General features: G+C 47.1%; 1 non-coding gene and 1 pseudogene across 1 annotated transcript; one reads left to right on the forward strand and one right to left on the reverse strand.

The window, feature by feature from the left end:
* Window positions 1–2056: 2056 nt before the first annotated feature.
* On the reverse strand, window positions 2057–2201 carry LOC114622479. The gene has a single exon (XR_003711604.1). It is a non-coding gene; the product is annotated as a small nucleolar RNA SNORA48 (small nucleolar RNA).
* Window positions 2202–4232: 2031 nt separating this feature from the next.
* On the forward strand, window positions 4233–5225 carry LOC114622338 (annotated as a pseudogene).
* The last annotated feature ends 407 nt before the right edge of the window (window positions 5226–5632 follow it).

Below are 5632 nucleotides of genomic sequence, written 5' to 3' on the forward strand. Positions count from 1 at the left end.
TCACAATCTCTCAGTCTCCATTGGTTAACCTTAGGCATCAAGAGTTTTGAGGTGGATCCGCCAACAACTGGGTGGTTATGGCTGTGAAGGAACGAGTGGCTCCAGGGATGAACAAACTGGAGCTGGAAGCACAGTGACTGGTCACAACAGGGGCTAGCTAGAGAGAATAACCTGGAGATCACCCAGCAGGGACAAAGTGGCCCGCCAGTAGCCAGCATTAGTGTGGGAACATGGCGGCTATGCCTGGAGCCAGCCAGATGCCTCATTTCCAATAATACCTCCTGCTACAGATACCCATTTAGACGTCGGGCAGAGAATGACAAAATCCAGATAACCATCTAAAAGTCTAAGGCAAAAGGCAGTCTCACAGCTGTCTAGTAGGAACTTCAAGCTTATACTGTACAAACTAAACTTCTGATTAGCTCCTCTAATCACATTGTCCGTAACTCTCTTAAGGGAACTGTGCAGTATTTAAAGCCAGAGCGTGAGAATCATCACCCCCCTCCAGATATCCCTCCACAAATCTCCCATTCCTCTACCACACACATCTCTCTTCCCAATGTGTCCTGTTTCCTCTGCTTCCAGATACTTCTGATCGCCTCTCACTCTTCCCGTTCGCACTTCCTTGGTCCAAGCCACATTATTTCCTACACAGACTACAATGAGCACTGAGCTGTTCTTCTTTTTGTTTTTTGTTTTCTCTTAGGGTATTTTTTTTAACTCTTTATTGATTCTTTGTGAGTTTCACTTCATCCACCCCGTCCCTCTCTCATCTCCCCATCCCCTTATATCTACCCTTTACTCAATCCCCCTGCCCCAAAAAACTAAAACAATAAAAACAAATTTTAAAAAAGCATAGAAAAACATCAAGAAGCTATAGTGTGTCACAGTGTGTCCCACAGTACAGCCCTCCGTCTACACATCTTCACTTGCAAATGTTCATTGCAATGAGTCATTGGTCTGGTTTGAGGTTTCTGGCTCCTGTGACACCATCAATACTGGATTCTCACCAGGACTCCACCTAATAATCCTGTTGCTGTCCTGTGTCATCAAAATTCTGTAGCTTTGGATCAGCGGGACTAGCCAACTCAGAGCTCTGGATCTGGGCGTGGGTGGTAGCTGAGCTGGTCAGCTGGCACGGGCCAGGGCTAGGTCACCCCTTCTCATGACTCCAGGGCCATCTCTCCAGACTGCCTCAGTTGGTGAAGAGGGGAGGAGAGGAGAATCACTTCTTGCAGCCAAACCATCTTACAGCAGAGTTGTGGTGAGGCCAGCTCACCGTCACTCTCACCCTCAGGGTTGACTCAAGACCTCTCATCCAAGTGAGGTAAAAGGTCTGCTCTCCTAGTGCTGGCACAGGTGAGAGATGAAGCCAGCTCTCCAGAGTGGCACAGCCAGTGAGGGGTAGGGCCAGTTCTGCACAGCCCCTGGACATCCAGATGATCTCAGCGGCTGCCCCGACCAAGGACATCCCCACGTTCTCTAGTAGTAATGTCAGCCATAGACATTGACACTGACTTCTGCCGCTACATAGCAATGGACCCAGACATGGCCTTTATTGACAGCTTAGGCTGGGACCTCACCATGGCCCCAGTGGGCCGGGCTAGCCACTCACAACACCTCTCCACCCTTGAGTCTCCAGTTCCATCTCTCTTCATGAGGCTCAAGCTCCTCCCCTTTTCTTTCTCTCCAGTCTGACCACCACATATTTGCACATTGTGGTGGCTCCTCCTGCAGGACTGCCACACAGCTGAACAGCCAGCCCGTAGGTGACATCCTCTGTCCTATGTCCTACCTGTGCTGGATGCAAGAGGGCAGGTCTGTGGGTGGCATGGCATTCTGAAGGTTTCTGCTTTCCTCCTCCTTTGCTGCTGCACTACTTGGTGGTAGAGAGTGCTCTGTGTGTCTATGGCCCACCTGTGCTGTGGGACAAAGTGCAGGTCTGTGGACATTTTTCCCATCCTGTGCTGAGTGGCTTGGAGAAACGTGGGTCTCTGTTTTACTCCTTTTGCCATCACACTGTCTGGATTTGATTTGATTTAATTTAATTTGATTTTTATGTGTCCTAGTCATAACACAGCTTTGGCCCCAAGCTAGGCATCAAGCTAGGATGAACAAAGGACTGCCATCTGCTCTGTTCCTGACTGATATAAAAGCATCACCACCAACAAGGTGTCTCTTTGCCCGCTACCAAAGGGGCCCATGCTTGCTTTATAATGCCCACATTTTACTCTGTACCTACCAGATGGACGCACAGTTGAGAGGCAACTTTTGGGACTTGTGTAGTGATATGCATTAGAAATGAACCCCAAAGACTTAGATAAGTGTCCCCAGCTGGCAGCACTGTCTGGAGATGTTGTGGACCTTTGGGAGTGGTACTATTAGGATCTATGGCCTTGTTGGAGTGAGTGTGCCTTTCTTAAAGCTGTGTCACTGAGGTAGACTTTGAGGCTCAGAAGCTTAAGCTACGCCTAGTGTGGCGTTCACTTCTGCGGCCTGCAGATCCAGATGTAGAACTCTCAGCTCCTTCTCCAGCAGCACAACTGCTTGCATGCTGCCACCATGTTTCCCACCATGATGATAATGAACTAAATCTCTGAACTGTTAATTACCTTCAGTTAAAAGTTTGTCTTTATAAGAGTTACCATGGCCATGGTTAGCAATAAAACGCTAACTAAGATAGAAGTTGGTACCATGGACTGTGGTATAGCTGTGATAGGCCTGACCATGCTTTTGTTTGGAGGAGTGTGGATTTAGTGACTTCAGACTAGAAAAGCAGTTGGATGCTTTAAGTGGAGATTAATGGACCATCCTTGTCGGAGCATGGAAGACAGTGGTGCTGAGAGTGATTTGAAATCAGGGTGGCTGGCTTAAGATGTCTGAGAAGAATGTTAGTATGTGGCCTAGAGACCGTTTTTGTGATATTTTTGTGGGGAATGTGGCTAGGTTTGGTGTAGTTATTTGGGGGGGGGGGGGTGATTGGTTGGTTGGTTAGGTTTTTTGTTTATTTTTTCCCTTGTCCAAAAACTCTGCCTTACCCTAAATTGAAGAGTTTTGGATTAGTTGGATTGGGTCTAGAGACTGAGGTCCAGGACAGTTAAGCTTAGGCATTGAAACCATCAAAACAAGAAAACTGGTGAAGATGAAATAGAATAAGAAGGTGATATTCCAGTTCCAGCAAGCAGCAAAATGAGATAGCTTCTGACATGTGGCTCTGGCTTTAGAGTCAAGAATAGAAGGAAGGGGTTATAAAATCTTTCACCACTACTAAAGCAAGCCACCAAGCAGGGATGTCAGGGTTGGCCTTGCATGGACGCCCAGAGAGTCTATTGTGTGAAGCTGTAAAGATGAAGCCTGTATCACCTTGGAGATCCCAAATATTAAAGATGCTGAAACCATGGGATACCTGCCAGGGAGAGTTGCTAACAGGAAGTGGAACCAGCCCAAGAGAACAAAGTGTGTTGTAGTCAACAAAGCTGAAAAGAGTTAGAGATATGAAGAGCATTTTGACATCAGACAGAAAGATGCAGAGTTTGGAGTTTGCCCAACTGGTTTTCTGTCTTGCTTTGGTCCAGTATTTTCTTACTATGCTCCCTTTTGGAATTGGTAATATATATCCTGTGCCATTGCTTGTTGGAAGTATGTGATCTGCTTTTTCATTTTGATTTTACAGAGGATTATAGTTAAGAGACTGCACGAGTCTCAGAAGAGACTTTGAACTTTGGACTTTTAAAGCAAGTTTAAGACTTATAGACAATGAGGATTTTTTTAAGATGGACTAAATTCATTTTGCATTATGATATAGCTACAAGCCTATGGAGGCCAGGAAATGAAATGTGGTGGTTTGAATAAAAGATGGCCCCCTTAGGCCCATAGAGAGCCACACTATTAGGAGGTGTGGCCTTGTTGTAGTAGGTGTGGCCTTGTAGGGGTAGATGTGTCACTGGGGGCAGGCTTTGAAGTCTAGAAACTCAAGCAACGCCTAGTGTCCCACTATCATATCCTCCTGCCTGCTGATCCAGATGCAGAACTCTCAGCTACCTCTTCAGTACCATGTCTGTCTGCATGCCACCATGCTTCTGGATATGATGATAATGAACTAAACTTCTGAACTGTAAGGCAGCCCTAACAAAATTTTTTCCTTTATAAAAGTTGCCACAGCTCTCTGCTCCTCCCTGTTCCAGAGAAAGCTGAATCTTCTTATGCAGTGCCAGCCTCGTCCCATAGACAAAATGGTGAAGGTTGGTGTAAACTAACTTGGCCATATTGGGTGCCTGGTTACCAGGACTGTCTTCTGCTCTTGGCAGTGGAGATTATTGCCATCAGTGACTCCTCCATCAACCTCAACCACATGGTCTACATGTTCCAGTATGACTGCATCCATGGCAACTTCAATGGCATAGTCAAGGTTGAGAATGAGAAGCTTGTCATCAATGGGAAGCCCATCACCATCTTCCAGGAGCGAGATCCCGCTAACATAAAATGGGATGATGCTGGTGCTGAGTATGTTGTGGAGTCCACTGGCGTCTTCACCACCGTGGAGAAGGCTGGGGCCCACTTGAAGGGTGGAGCCAGAAGGGTCATCATCTCCACCCCTTCTGCTGATGTCCCCATGTTTGTGATGGGTGTGAACCACGAGAAATATGACAACTCACTCAAGATTGTCAGCAATACATCCTGTACCACCAACTGCTTAGCCCCCCTGGCCAAGGTCATCCATGACAACTTTGGCATCATGGGAGGGCTCGTGGTCACAGTCCTTGCTATCACTGCCACTCAGAAGACTGTCCCTCTGGAAAGCTGTAGTCTGATGGCCATGGGGCTGCCTAGAACATCATCCCTACATTCACTGGTGCTGCCAAGGCTGTGGGCAAGGTCATCCCAGAGCTGAACAGGAAGCTCACTGGCATGGCCTTCCGTGTTCCTACCCCCAATGTATCCATTGTGGATCTGACATGCCACCTGGAGAAACCTGCCAGGTATTATGGCATCAAGAAGGTGATGAAGCAGGCATCCAAGGGCCCTCTGAAGGGCATCCTTGGCTACACTGAGGACCAGGTTGTCCCCTGAAACTTCAACAGCAACTCTCACTCTTCCACCTTTGATGCTGGGGCTGGCATTGCTCTCAATGACAACTTTGTAAAGCTCATTTCCTGGTATGACAATGAATACCACTACAGCAACAGAGTGTGGACCTCATGGCCTACATGGCCTCCAAGGAGTAAGAAACCCTGGACCACCCACCCCAGCAAGGACACTGAGAGCAAGAGAGAGGCCCTCGGTTGCTGAGGAGTCCCTGTCCCCAACACTGAGCATCTCCCTCACAATTTCCTTCCTAGACCCCCGTAATAGCAGGAGGGGCCTACGGAGCCCTCCCTACTCTCTTGAATACCATCAATAAACGTTTGCTGCACACACATCTCCAAAAAGAGTTGCCACATTCATGGTGTCTCTTCATAGCAATAGAAAGCCTAACCCAAATATTTTACCAAATTAGTTACATTGATTATTTACATGTCTGCTACTATAATACTAAATGAAATTAAGTGCATAATTAATGCTTTCAGGTGGTGGCCATAAAAATCTATTGAACAGAAGGTCTCTCATTAGCTATACAGTTATTCAGGTACAG

This window comes from Grammomys surdaster, unplaced genomic scaffold (genome assembly GCF_004785775.1).
Source record: "Grammomys surdaster isolate TR1022 unplaced genomic scaffold, NIH_TR_1.0 188, whole genome shotgun sequence".
Taxonomy (NCBI): domain Eukaryota; kingdom Metazoa; phylum Chordata; class Mammalia; order Rodentia; family Muridae; genus Grammomys; species Grammomys surdaster.